This window comes from Delphinus delphis, chromosome X (assembly GCF_949987515.2).
Source record: "Delphinus delphis chromosome X, mDelDel1.2, whole genome shotgun sequence".
In the NCBI taxonomy this organism is placed as follows: Eukaryota; Metazoa; Chordata; class Mammalia; order Artiodactyla; family Delphinidae; genus Delphinus; species Delphinus delphis.
The window spans coordinates 9,685,345-9,701,160 of NC_082704.1; positions in this window are offsets into that span (position 1 = coordinate 9,685,345).

Below are 15,816 nucleotides of genomic sequence, written 5' to 3' on the forward strand. Positions count from 1 at the left end.
TGCAAAAAACCTCAACAAAATATTAACAAATCAAATACAACAATTTATTTTTTTAAATTATACATCTTGACCAAATGGAGTTTAAGAATGCAAGTTTGTTGCAATATTTAAAAATCAGTTCATGTATTTCACCACATTAATAGAATAGACGTGAAAAACATATGGTTAGAAAGGTGCTGAAAATGTATTTGACAAAATTCAATACCCATTCATTAAAAGCTTCTCAACAAATGAGGAGTGAAAGGGAACTTTCTTAATTATGATAAAGGAGGTCAACAAGAAATTCTATAACCAATAGTATAATTAATGGTGAAATATTTACTACATTCCTTCTAAGATCAGGAGCAATGCAAAGAGGTCAATTTTTGTCAATTATGTTCAGCATTGGAAGGTATAGTCTAGTATAATAAGGCAATAAAAATTATAAGTGGCAAAGAAAAGAAGAAGTAGAATTGTATTTACTCACAGAAAACATGATTGTTTAGGTAGAAAATCTAAAGGAAACTACAAAACAACTACTAGAACCAATAAGTAAAATTTAAAAGGTCACAGGATGCAAGTTCCATATATAATAATCAATTTCATTCCCATATAATTTAAATACTGGCAAAAAATCACAAATTAAATTTAAAGACAACTCCATTTACAACAGCACCAAAATATAAAATACAGACTGGTCCAAAGGCAGGAAGTTATCTCAATTGATTGTTCATAGTCAGTTAGAGATCGAACTCCTTGTTGTACTCTTTCCCCCCTTTTTACTACTGCACTTGACTAAAAATACACACACAAACACGCTTACTTAGGAATTAATTTAACAAAAATTGTATAAGAGTTGTGTATTGAAAATTTAAAAAGCATTGCAGACAGAAATTAAATTAACCTAAATGAGGGGAGAGCTGTAACATGTTTACAGATTGAAAGTCTCAACACTGGTAAACTCCCCATATTGATTTATAAATTAAACACCATCACAGTAAAATAGTATCAGGCTCTCATATTCATAGAACAGCTGATTCTAAAATTTATATGAATATGTGAATGGCCTAGAATAGCCAAAATGATCTTGTAGAAGAAGAGCAAAGTTGAATAAGCTACACTGGCTCATTTTAGGACTTCTTATAAAATTGCAGTAATCAAGACAGTGTGGTATTGGCATAAAGACAAACAAATAGATGGAACAGAACACAGGAGGAGTTGACAAATTTCTTCTGTAAAGGAACAGATAATAAATATTTTATGTATTGCTGGCTGTACAGTCTTTGTCACAGCTACTCAACTCTGTGGTAGGTAAAAACAACCATAAAATACTTAAATGAATGAGTGTATCTATGTTCTAATAAAACTTTATGGACACTAAAATTTGTATTTCATATAATTTTCATGTCATGAAATACTCTCTTTGATTTTTTTCTCAATCATTTTTTTTCTCATTTTTCTGTATCCTAAACATTCCCTTTATTCTTGGTAAGTATTTCTTTTAAGAGTTCCTTTAGTGAAGTGATGGTTTCTGGGCTCTCAACTTACTCAGTCTCTGCATACCTAAAAATTATTTTATTCTACCCTCACTCTTGAGAATTACTTTTCTTTAGCACTTTGAAGGTAACGCTTTATTTTACTCTGAGTCTAATTGCCATTCCTTAATAAGTAATCAATTTTTCTGGTACTTTCTAAAGTATTATCTTAATCTTTCATATTCTACAGTTTTACTTGATGTGTATAGCTGTGTATTTATTTTCATTTATACTGCCCAATACTCAAAGTATACTCCAGAACTGAGGACTCAGGTGTTTCTTCAGTACTGGAATTTTTGTGTTATTGTATCAGCAAATATTATTTCTCCGAAATCCTCTTCACCACTTCAGGAACTCCTGCAGGATATTTGTTGAAGCCTCACAATCTCTCTTCACTGTTATATTTTTAAAATATCCTTCTCTTTCCACACTACATTTGGAATTCCTCAGTAGTCTTTCACTTTGCTATTTTCTCTATATGTCCAATCCCAAGTTTATACTGTTTTGAATTTGCATTTAAATGACTTTATTTTCCTTTCCAAGATTTCTAACTGGTTCTTTCATATCCATTGGGTCTCATTTTCATTTATTTAGTTTCTGCTTGTTTCATAATTTCCTGATATTTTTGATGAAAATTGTTTGTATACCTCTTTGAGCATCATCAACATATTTTAAAAAAATCTTTGACAGACCTTACCATTAAATCATTTCATCCTGAATGAATTCACATTCTGATGGTTTATTTCCATTGTGATATTTCTCAGTGTAGATTTTTTCATGTGTTTTGAAATTTTGGTGTGGAGGCTCATTTTGAATAGAATATAATTTTATTCCTCTCCCACAATTTCTAGGTTCCATGCTTCCTTTTACTGGCATTTTGTGTTGCTCCTACAGGGCTCCCAAGACTGTAGTCCAGAACCAGGTCTTATTATAGATTTTAAAGATTTCTGTCACATAGTGATATTGAAGATATAGCACAGCCAGTGGCAGCCTGATTTAGTTCCTCCTAACAAAAGTTGATCGCTGGTCTTCCTACCACCCTAGGCTAATAGCTTCCTATAATGTTCTAGCCCCTGGCACTGAGAGGAAGTGTAGCAGTCAAATTTTCCTGAGCTCTAGATTCATACATCCAACTACCTACCTGACTTCCCCTCTGGGTGTCTGATAAGCATTTCAAACTTTATGTGCCTAAAAAGTTAAACTCTTGATTTTTACTCTCACTCCAAATCTTCCCCCAGTGTTCCTCATCGTAATAAATGGCACCAGCGTTTACCCAGTTGCTCAGGCAAAAAAACGTTGGAGTCATCCTTAAACCTCTTTCACTCACCACCCTACATCCAACCCAACAGCAAGAACTGTCAACTCTTTCTTCTTTACAATATATCCAGAACCCAGGCACTTTGTACCACTTCCATCATTATCTCTATGGTCAATGATACCATTCTCTTTTGTCTGCATCATTTCATTAACCTCCTTACTGATTTCGATACTTCTGCTCCTGACCCCATTCAGTCAATACTCTATCAGACATCCAGAGGATTCAGTTTATGGTGTAAATCAGACTGTATCATTCCTTGGCTCAAAACCCTCCAATGATGTCCATTCACATTCATAATAAAACCTAAACTCCTGTTACGGCCAACAAGTCCCTATCTGATCTGGTTCTTGCTCATTTCTCCAAATCATCCCCTATCACTCTCCACCAATCTTACAATTTGTGATGAAGAATAAATGTTATCATGTGTTTAAAGTGTCTACCAGAGAGTTCGACACATGTACATTGCTCAATATATGCGTAACTATTAACACAGTTATCCAATGAAGTTGTTGAGAATCAGGCCTGGCCTACAACTGGGACATGAGCAGAGAACAATACAAGTACAGTAAAGCCATGGAAAGCAGAATATGGTGAGATAATGTTTGGAGGGTCTAAGAAGAGAAGCTCAAGTAAAGGAATTTGCTGCAATTATTTTCCATTCCTTCTTGCCCAACGCGCGTGTGCGCACACACGCACACACCCACACACGCACACGCAGCCACCTAATTTCCTGTAAATTCGCAACCCACCTTAGTCCACGTGGGTTGAGTAACCTTCCTCTCAGCCTATTCATATAAGAATCAACTGATGGCCTACAGAAGCTTACAGATTTTGGTGCTTTATTAAAAAGCTAGTTTTCTCTGCATTCCTATGAGGGTCAAATTTTGATGGCCGGTTGCAAAACACAATCAACACTTATACCAATCTGTTTTCCTCAACTGGAGTTGTTTCATAAAGGAGTTTAAATGTAGCTTTTGAAGGCAAAATACTGGAGGTGGATATTCCTCCCCCGTAATAAATAGGTCCTGCCATGACAGACTTACTGAGTACCAGTCATTTATCAACAACTCACTGGCTGATTTTGGTATATAATTTATAGATTTGTAAATCCTTCAGAAGAGAGTTCTCTCTTTTTTTAATTTAGGATTAGATTTAATTAGCATTTTAATGAACTCAAATCATATCTTTTTTTATTGAATGAAAGATTCTTTAAACTCTATAGTGCTTTATAATTTTCAAAAATTTCACACACATGATTTCAAATAATCCCATAACCCTTTTCCCCCCTACATCTATATCATTCATCCCTCCTTCCCTCTCCCCCAGATTTGTTTTCTATATCTGTGAGTCTGCTTCTTTTTTGCTATATACACTAATTTGTTGTATTTTTTAGATTCCACATATAAGTAATATCATAGACTATTTGACTTTCTCTGACTTACTTCACTTAGCATAATGCCCTCCAAGTCCATCCATGCTGGGCAAATGGCAAAATTTCATTCTTTTTCATGGCTGGGTAGTATTCCATTGTACATATATACCACATCTTCTTTATCCATTCATCTGTTGATGGACACTTAGGTTGCTTCCGTACGTTGGCAATTGTAAAATACTGCTGCTATGAGCACTGGGGTGCATGTATCTTTTCAAATTAGTGTTTATTGGGGTTTTTTTGGGGGGGATATATACCCAGGAGTGGAATTGCTGGGTCATTTGGTAGTTTTATTTTTAGGTTTTTGAGAAACCTCCATACTGTTTTCCACAGTGGCTGCACCAACTTACATTCCCACCAATGGTGTACGAGGGTTCCCTTTCCTCCACATCCTTGCCAACATTGTTATTTGCGTTCTTTTTGATGATAGCCATTCTGACAGGTGTGAGGTGATATCTCATTGTGGTTTTGATTTGCATTTCCCTGATGATTAGTGACGTGGAGCATCTTTTCATGTGCCTCATGGCCATCTGCATGTCCTCTTTGAAAAATGTCTGTTTAGGTCTTCTGCCCATTTTTTAATTGGGTCGTTTGTTTTTTTGATATTGTGTTGTATGAGCTGTTTATATATGTTGGGTATTGACCCCTTCTTGGTCATATCGTTTGCAAATATCTTCTCCCATTCTATAGGTTGTCTTTTTGTTTTGTTGATGGTTTCCTTTGCTGTACAAAAACTTTTAAGTTTAACTAGGTCCCATTTGTTTATTTCTGCTTTTGTTTCCTTTGCTTTAGGAGATGGATCCAAAAAAATATTGCTACGATTTATATCCAAGAGTGTTCTGCCTATGTTTTCCTCTAGGAGTTTTATAGTTTCTGCTCTTACATTTAGGTCTTTAGCCCATTTTGACTAAATGTATATGTATATGGTGTTAGAGAATGTTCTAATTTCATTCTTTACAGGAAGCTGTCCAGTTTTCCCAGCACCACTTACTGAAGAGACTGTCTTTTCTCCACTGTATATTCTTGCCTCTTTTGTCACAGATTAATTGACCATAAGTGTGTGGGTTTATTTCTGAACTCTCTATCCAGGTCCATTGATCTATGTGTCTGTTTTTGTGCTAGTACCATACCGTTTTGATTATGGTAGCTTTGTAGTATAGTCTGAAGTCAGGAAGCATGATTCCTCTAGCTTTGTTCTTCTTTCTCAAGATTGTTTTGGCTAGTTGGGGTCTTTTATGTTTCCACACAAATTTTAAAATTATGTATTCTCACTCTGTGAAAAATGCCATTGGTATTTTGATAGGGATTACATTGAATCTGTAGATTGCCTTGGGTAGTATGATCATTTTTTTTTAATTTGGCTGCACCATGAGGCATGCAGGATGTTAGTTCCCTGACCAGGGGTCGAACCTGTGCCCCCTGCAGTGGAAGCACGTAGTTTTGACCACTGTACCACCAGGGTAGTCCCAGTATGGTCATTTTTAACAATATTAATTATTCCACTCCAAGTACATGGTATAACTTTCCATCTTTTTGCATCATCTTCAATTTCTTTCATCAGTGTCTCATAGCTTTTGAGTGTAGCCCTTTTACCTCCTTAGGTAGGTTTATTCCTAGGTACTTTATTCTTTTTGGTGCAATGGTAAATGGTAGTGTTTCCTTAATTTCTCTTTCTGATAGTTTGTTGTTAGTGTATAGAAATGCAACAGATTTCTGTATGTTAATTTTGAATCCTGTAACTTTACTGAGTTTATTGATGAACTCTAGTAATTTTCTGGTGGCGTCTTTAGAATTTTCTATGTATAGTATCATGTCATCTGCAACCAGTGACAGTTTTACAACTTCCTTTCCAATTTGGATTCCTTTTATTTTTTTCCTTCTCTGATTGCTGTGGCTAGGACTTCCAAAACTGTGTTGAATAAAAACGAGAGTGGACCTCCTTGTCTTGTTTCGACCACAACACTGTGAGACTAGAAATCAACTACAAGAAAAAAATTGCAAAAACACAAAATATGGAGGCTAAACAGTACACTACTGAACAACCAATGGGTCACTGAAGAAATCAAAGAGGAAACCAAAAACTTCCTGGAGACAAATGAAAACAAAAACACGACAATCCAAAACCTATGGGACTCAGCAAAAGCAGTTCTAAGAGGGAAGTTTATAGTGATACAAGCTTACCTCAGAAAACTCTCAAATAAACAACCTAATCTTACACTTAAAGGCACTAGAGAAAGAAGAACAAACAAAACCCAAAGTTAGTAGAAGGAAAGAAATCATAAAAATCAGAGCAGAAATAAATGAAATAGAGACTAAAAAACAATAGAAAAGGTCAATGAAACTAAAAGCTGGTTCTCTGAGAAGATAAACAAAATTGATAAACCTTTAGCCAGACTCATCAAGAAAAAGAGGACTCAAATCAATAAAATTAGAAATGAAAAAGGAGAAGTCACAACTGACCCTACAGAAATACAAAGGATCATGAGAGACTACTACAAGCAACTATATGCCAATAAAATGGACAACCTAGAAGAAATGGACAAATTCTCCGAAAGGTACAATCTCCCAGGACTGAACCAGGAAGAAATAGAAACAATGAACAGACCAATTACCAGTAATGAAATTGAATCCGGAATTTTAAAGCTCCCAGCAAACAAAAGTCCAGGACCAAATGGCTTTACAGGTGAGTTCTACCAAACATTCAGAGAAGAGCTAACACCTATCCTTCTCAAATTATTCCAAAAAATTGCAGAGGAAGATACAGTTCCAAACTCATTCTATGACGCCAGCATCACTCTGATACCAAAACCAGACAAAGATAAAACACAAAAAGAAAATAACAGGCCAATACCACTGGTGAACATAGATGCAAAAATCCTCAACAAAATATTAGCAAACCAAATTCAACATTACATTAAAAGGATCATACACCAGGATCAAGTGGGATTTATCCCAGATGCAAGGATATCCACAGATCAATCAATGTCATATACCACATTAACAAACTGAAGAATAAAAACCATATGATCATCTCGATAGATGCAGAAAAAGCTTTTTATAAAGTTCAACACCCATTTATGATAAAATCTCTCCAGAAAGTGGGCACAAAAGGAACATACTCAACATAATAAAGGCCATTTATGACAAACCCACATCATACTCAATGGTGTAAAGCTGAAAGCATTTCCTCTAAGATCAGGAGAGTTCTCTTTTGATTCTACTAAAAATAAGAATAACCTAATTCTTGCTCATTAGTACTATTGATTCCTACATAGTAATCTATTGTTCATCAGTTCTCACAAAAGGTTTACACAGGGAATTGCTAGAGCAAAATCTGTTGGTATCATTCGATTGCTGAAGTCGTTTGTATTATAAATTGGTCACATCAGTTATGTAAGACATAAAACTCTCCAAAAAGCAGGTTTTCAAAGCACTCTTCTCAGTATTATTTCTGGAAGCATTAACATCAGAGTTAAAATAGCTCCAGTATATTTTGGTTTGAAAAAATATAATTATGCCAAGCTAACTTGAGGGGAAATCCTTGCCAGCACCTTTAGAGAGGATTATCGCCTGATGTTGCTGCTAGAAAGTGGGCATGTATCAAAGTCCCTGACCCAGCTCAGCCCCAAGCTCGTCATCAAAGCAGATGACTGCACAGCCTGCTTCACCTTAGTCAAGGAGCCTCAGAACAGAATGCTTCCAATCAAAAATGCCTGGCTGCAGCCATCTCCTATTTTGTCTAGTCAACATTCAGCGTGACAGATAAGAGAATATTGCTGCATTAATTGGTATTAATCTTTACAGAACTGATTAAAGTTAGAGAAAAAAACGCTAAGCTCTATTTCCATGAAGATGTAAAAAGGGAAAAGTAACTGGGACTCCTTGCAAAGCCCAACTCAGAGTTTCTGGAAAGAGGGTAAGGATCTCTTTCTCCTTAATAATGAGGCAAAGGCTTCTCCAAGACCTGGCACAGGAGAGAGAAACATTTAGGGCTGACTTCTGGCATCAGGGAGGAATTGGGCTGTTTGTTTGTTAGCTAGATGTGTAGCAGGGCACGAGGAGGAGGGAAACTGGAATACTATGCAATGGATTCTCTTTCCTTTGAGACTAATTTTAACTTTACATTGCCTCTGTAGATACTGAAAGTCAGGATTCTCTAATTAGATCCCAGTTAAGCAATGCCAAAACAACTCTCCACCTCAGACATTTAAATATAGTAACCATTTAATTCAAATAAATACAATTCCTTGTCTGAAGGAATCAATCCATTAACAAAATTCTAATCATCCACCTTCCTTTGTGTGAGATGGTGAACACACAAACCCTGAGACAAGTGCTGCATACGTAATAATCGATCAGGCCCATTCCCTTCCCACAAGGAGCTCAAAATCTTTTGAGGAAAGAGGCAGTGTCATTCAAATACTGCACAATAGTGTAGTGATAAAGGAGCCCATGTGTACCGTGGAAACACACAGAGGAAGATCACGTAACCTAAATTGGAGATGTCAGGGAATACTTCCTAGAGGAGGCAAATCAAGGTAACAGCATAAACAAGGGCCCAGAGGTGACAACCAGCAGGGTAAGTTTAGGGTGAGATTAGAGCAGTTTGATGTACCTAAAGTTCAAAATTTTAGCAGAAAGTGGCAAGTTACATATAGAAATATTTATACATATGTGTATACATGGGTTAGTATATACACATATGTCTCCTTGCTCTGTTATCTCAGAGAGCCTAGAAGCAATAACGTCCTCGTAGCAAAAAGCATATCCGGCATGCAGATCTTGGTTTCTAATACCACTCTCCAATATAAGGAATGAGGGCTTCTTGGAGAAATGGCTAATTCTAGAACTGGAAAAGGAAACATTTAAGATGAGACTGGAGTATCTTGTAAGCACAAGGAAACAAGGAAGAAAGAAAGGAAGAGATCAAGATGGCAGAATAGGTCATTTCTGGCTTCAGTCCCCCTCACAAGAAGACCAAATAGCAACTACCCATAGAAAAGATACCTTTATGAAAATCTCAGAACCCAGAGGTGAGCCTGAAGAAGCCCTTTGGCCACAGAAACCAAGAAGGGCTGTATTAGACGGGCAAGGGAGCAAATTCATCTTGACTGCATTGCCCCTCCCCAGGATGGCACAGTACTGCACCAGGGCCTATGATTTCCCCACTGGGAAAAAGAGAGTCCCACTGGGACATCCAGCTGCCCGGCATTGCAGGATGCACCCCAGGAGACCCAAATGGCTCTCTCTTCACAGGGATCACTGGGGATCAAATAGAGATGGAGAAGGGGGTGGGGCTTACAGGAACAAGCCCATGGACCTTGATGGGCTATGTTCCCACAAGAAGCACCTATGCAGAAATCTCAGCCCATGGCTCTGCCTATTTGTAGAACCAAGCCACTGTCTATAATTGGCCAGAGTGCTCATTTGGCACTTTCGCCTGGTTTGGGTCCCAAGCTAACTGTCCGTACCAGCCATAGAGCTCATCCTACAGCTCTGCTCTGGGTTGGCAGAGAGCCAATCCAGAAGCTGCATACAACTGCAGAGCATAGCCTCCAGTCCTGCCCAACCAGGAAGCCTGGCCAAACCCCCCAAGCAGCCATAGAGCCCATCCCATAACCCTACTTGGGCAGGAAGGCAAGACAGCAGCCATGCACAACTGCTAAGCAGAGTCTCTGGGCCCTCCTGACCAGGGAGACTGGCTAGAGATGCTGGGCAGCTGCAAAGCTCATCTTACAGCCCCACTTGGGCAGAGCCAAGTCAAAAGCCGCAATGAACTGTAGATCGTAATCTCTCACCCCACCTGAGCAGGGAGCCCAAACAGTGACCCTTGACAGCCTCAGAGCCCAGCCTACAAGCCCATCCAGCAGCAAAGCTTGCTCAATTGCTGAGCAAAGCCTATGCCCCCACCTAACCAGGAAGCCTGGAAAGCAGCCCCACCCAACCACGGAACAGAGTCTCCAGCACCACCCAATTTCTAGGTACAACTGGAGGCCCCACATAACCAGGGGGCTCAGACTGCAAACTCAACCAACAGTGGGGCATAGCTAGCTACCTGCATGACTGCAGAGCCCAGCCTGTGGACCTGCCCCAATGCAGGGCACAGCATGTGGCCCCACTTGACTGCAGATCACAGACTGAGACACCATCCAACCACAGAACCCTGTCTGCAGCCCCTTCTGACCATGGTGCCCGCAGAACTACCCTGTCAGGAAACACAGCCTGCAACTCCAGTCGATCAGAGGTGACTGCAGAGTCCAACTAGTTGCCCTGCATGACTGCAGAGGCCAGCCAGCAACCAGGCCCAACCAGGGAAACCAGCGAGCAGCCCCACTCGAAGGCAGAGCCCAGCCAGCAGGCGCATGTGACCTTAGAGCCCAACCAGCAGCCACCACCTGACCTCAGATCACAGGAAGCAGCCTCATCCAATCAGAGACCTTGACAGAAAACCCCACCTTCCTGCAGAGGCTGCCAGATGACCTATCCAGAACCTAAGGTAAGCTGACTGGTGAAGTTATTTCCCTACTGAAATGATCCTGTAACATCTGGAAGAAGAGACCACTTCCTCAAATGCACAGATACCAACATAAGGATACAAGGATCATGAAGAATCAGGTAAACATGACACCATCAAAGGAAACTAATAAAGATCCAATAACTGACCCTAAATAAGTGGAGATCTATGAATTGTCTGACAAAGAATTTGGAATAATTCTCCTTAACTTAAAGAAGTTCAGCAAACTACAAGAACACAAAAGATAACTAAACAAAATTAGGAAAACAATGCCTGAACAAAATGATGATCCACAAAGAAGTAGAAGCCACCAAAAAAAAACCCACAGGAAATCTAGAGCTGAAGAATTGAAGAATACAATGACTGAACCGAAGAATTCAGTGGACAGCTTCAACAGCAGACCTGACCAAGCAGAAAAAAGAATCAATGGACTCAAAATAGGTCATCTGAAATTATCCAGTCAGAGGAACAAAAAGAAAAAGAATGAAAGAGTGAAGAAACCCTATGGGACTTATGGGACACCATCAAGAGAAACACGAATTTTGGGAATTCCAGAGAAGAAGAGAGAGAGAGAAAGGGACAGAAAGACTGTTTTTAAAAATAGGGATGTAATGTAAAACATGATAAATATAGTTAACACTGCTGCACGTTATATATGAAAGTTGTGAAGAGATAAATTCTAAGAGTTCTCATCATAAGGAAAAATTGTTTTTTCTATTTATTTAATGTTGTATTTTTATGAGATGATGGATGTTCACTAAACTTGTGGTAATCATTACATGACATATGTAAGTCAAATCATTACGCTGTACACCTTAAACCTGTCTGAGTGAAGAACAGACGCCCTCAGGCGACCTACACGCAGAGGCGGGGCCCAATCCAAAGCTGAGCCCCGGGAGCTGTGCGAATAAAGAAGAGAAAGGAAAATCTCTCCCAGCAGCCTCAGGAGCAGTGAATTAAAGCTCCACAACCAACTTGATGTACCTGCTTCTGTGGAATACGTGAATAGACAACGAATCATCCCAAATTGAGGAGGTGGACTTTGGGAGCAACTGTAGACTTGGGGTTTGCTTTCTGCATCTAATTTGTTTCTGGTTTTATGTTTGTCTTAGTTTTGTATTTAGAGCTTATTATCATTGGTAGATTTGTTTATTGATTTGGTTACTTCCTTTTTTATATACATATTTTTTTCCTTTTTCTCTTATTGTGAGTGTGTATGTGTATGTTCTTTGTGTGATTTGCCTCCAGATTGCTGTTTAAACACTAAGTGGAGGGGGAAGGGTAAGCTGGGACGAAGTGAGAGAGTAGCATGGACATATATACACTACCAAATGTAAAATAGATAGCTAGTGGGAAGCAGCCGCATAGCACAGGGAGATCAGCTCAGAGCTTTGTGACCAGCTAGAAGGGTGGGATATGGACGGTGGGAGGGAGGGAGATGCAAGAGGGAAGAGATATGGGGACATATGTATATGTATAACTGATTCACTTTGTTATAAAGCAGAAACGAACACATCATTGTAAAGCAATTATACTCCAATAAAGATGTTAAAAACTAATTATTGATAAGGGAAAATCTGTGTTCACTTGGTTATCTGTCTTATAGTTCTTTTGTCCCTCTTTTCCTCTCTTGCTGTCTTCAACTTTCATTAATTTTTTGTATTGATATTTTTTGATTCTTTTTTCTTTTGTGCAACTTCTATAGGTGTTTTTCTGTGGTTACCATGGGGCTTACATAAAATATATTAATAACAGCTTATTTTAAGCTGAAAACACCTTAATTTCAATCATATACAGAAACTCTACACTTTTACGCTCTCTCCACACTTTGTTATCAGTATTACAATTTACACCTATTTATATTGTGTATTAACATATTTTATAGTTAGTTTTTTGTTTTTTTTTTTTTTTGCGGTACGCAGGCCTCTCACTGTCGTGGCCTCTCCCATTGTGGAGCACAGGCTCCGGACGCGCAGGCTCAGCGGCCATGGCTCACGGGCCCAGCCGCTCCGCGGCACGTGGTATCCTCCCGGACCGGGGCATGAACCTGTGTCCCCTGCATCGGCAGGTGGACTCTCAACCACTGCGCCACCAGGGAAGCCCCCTCTTTCTTTTTTGAATTACTGTTTTCCTGGGTATAGTATTCTTGGTTGGTATGCTTTTTTTTTTTCTCTCAGAATTTTGTATATACCATCCCACTCCTATCTGGCCTGCAAGATTTCTGATGAGAAATCCACTGATAGTCTTGTAAGAGTTCCCTTGTTCATGACAAGTCACTTTTCTCTTACTACTTTAAAAATTCTCCTGTATTTTTGGCAATTTGATTATATGTGTCTCAATGTGGTTTTCTTTGGATTCATCTTAGTTAAAAGCTTTTGGGCTTCCTGGATCTGAGTCTTCATTTCTTTCTCCAGATTTGGGAAGATTTCAGCCATTATTTCTTTAAATAAACTTTTTGATCCTTTCTCTCTTCTCCTCCTCAGAGTCCCATAATGCATATATTGGCCCAATTGATGGTGACCCATAATTCCTTAAACTTTCTTCATTCTCTCTTTTTTTTTTTTTTTCTCATTCTCTTTTCTTTTTGCTGCTCTGTATGGATAACATCAAATTACCTGTCTTCAAGTTTGCTAATTCTTTCTTCTGCTTGATCTACTCTGCTGTTGAGCTCCTTTAGTGAATTTTTAAGTTTAGTTATTGTACTCTTCAGGTCCAAGATTTGTGTTTGGTTCTTTTTAAACTTTCTCTTTGTTGAAATTATCATTTTGTATATACATTGCTCTTCTTAGTTAATTGAGCATTTTTATGACTTATTTTGAACTCTCTGTCAGGTAATTTATATAACTGTGTTTCATTAGGGTCAGTTTCTGGAGTGTTACCTAGTTTCTTTGTTTGGATCACCTCCACCTTTTCCTTGACTCTTTGTGTTGATATCTACACATTAGAAAAAAACACCACTTCTCTCAGTCTTCATGGATTGGCCACATACAGAAGAAAGCCTTTACCAATCAACCTGGTCAGATATTCTGTGAGTCCCTCAGAACTCTGTGCTAGTCCAAACCAAACCACCATCTTTGTTCTTAGTATTCCCCCACCTCCAGGCATCTAGAGTATGCCAGGTCTGTCCCATCAGTGCTCCAAGACAGTGAGACAAAAGCCAGTCCCCTGGGTAGCACTCAGAGGAGTTGGAACTTTGAATGTGCACTCCAACTCTTTCCCTCCCCATTGAGAAGCTGGTAATGGGTTTTTCTCTCACTTGCTCTGTTCTGGACAGGGTAGAAGGACTGTGGCAAGTACTTGCATGCTAGTTCAAACCAGTCTTTGTTGTCAGTGACTGCTGGGCATCTAGAATACACTGGGTCCTGTCATTGCTCTGAGACAGGTGAGACAGAAGCCAGTCACTCAGGCATCCACCAGGAAAGTTGTAATGACTGATGTGCAGTGCGACTTTTTCCCTCCCCAGGGAGAAGCTGGGAGCTGTGGGGTTTTGCCCACGTGCTCAGTACTAATTGGGGTGGGGGAGAACTGTGCTGGGTTCCTGCATGCTGATTCAAAAGGTTGTCTCTGTTATCTGTTGTTCCCAGTGGTCTTGCATATGCCAGGTCCCTGAGCACTCTGAGAAAGGTGAAATAGAAGGCAGTCCTTCAGGAAGCACCTGGAAAAACTGAAATGTTAGATACGCTGTGTAACTCTTTCCACCCCATGGGAGAAGCCAGGAAATGGTTTTCTCCACCTGCTCACTCTGCACTGAGCCAGGGGCAAGAGCTGTGGTGAGGGCCCACACCCTAGTCCAAAATGCTACCATTGTTTGCTGTAACCTCCTGGGGTCTAATATATGCTGAGTCCAGTCAGCACTTCAAGACAGTAGAAACAGGAGTCAGTCTCTTAGGCAGCACCTGGAAAAGTTAGGATGTTAGCTGTGTGGACCGACTCTTTCTCTCCCCAGAGAGAAACAGCAGTTTTTTGCCTACTTGCTCTGTGTTGCACTGGGTGAGGAGCTGTGGCAAGTGCTCACACAACAGTTCAAACCACTGCCTTTCTTCTCTATAGCCCCCAGGGGTTTCGTGAACATCAAGCCCTGTCAGTGTCCCAAGACATGTGAGAGAGAAGCCAGTCCCTTGGGCAGCACCTAGAAAAGTTGGAATATTTGATGCATAGTCTAGCTCCTTCCCTCCCCAGGAAAAAGCTGGGAGCTGAGGGTGTCCTCCCAATCCTATGTTGCTGTACCTGGTGTGAGGACTGTTGTGAGCAGGTGTCTCAAATTTTCCTACCAGTTTTGATGTGGCTGGTTTTTCACTTGCCTGAAGTGCAGGAGCCTCTCAACTAGTTTCTAGATTTCTCACAAAGGGAATTGATCCATCTATTGCTGTTGAATCAGCAGATCCACGGAGAGGAGGGTCCGGGGCTTCCTATTCTGCCATCTTGCTGACCTTCTGTAAGTTTATCTTGATCCTGTGACTTGCTGAACTCAGTTTTTACTTCTAGGATATTTTATGTAGAGTCCTTGAAATTTTCTGTGTAGCTCATCACGTCAACTACAAACAAGGATAGTTTATTTTTCTTTTCCAATCTGTATGCCTTATATTTTCTGTTCTGGCATTATTGAGTTGCATGGGTCTTCCAGTACTATGTTGAGTAAGAGTGTTGAAAGCAGACATCCTTGTCTTATTCCCAACTTTGGGGGAAAGCAACCTCCCTTTCATTATTAAGTCTGATATTAGCTAGAGTTTTGCAGATGTTCTTTATCAAGTTAAAGAAGTTGCCCCTTATTCTTTATTTGTTGAGAGATTTTATCATAAATGGGTTGAATTCTGTGAAATGCTTTTTTTGTATCAACTTATATGATCTTGTGATTTTTCTTCTTTGGCCTGTTGAAGTAATGGATTACATTAATTGATTTTTGGATGTTGAACCATTTTTGAATCCCTGGGATAAAATCTACTTGGTTAAGGTGTTTAATTCTTTTTATATATTGCTGGATTCTATTTCACAATGCCCTGTTAAGAATTTTTGCATCTATATTCAGGAGGGATAACAC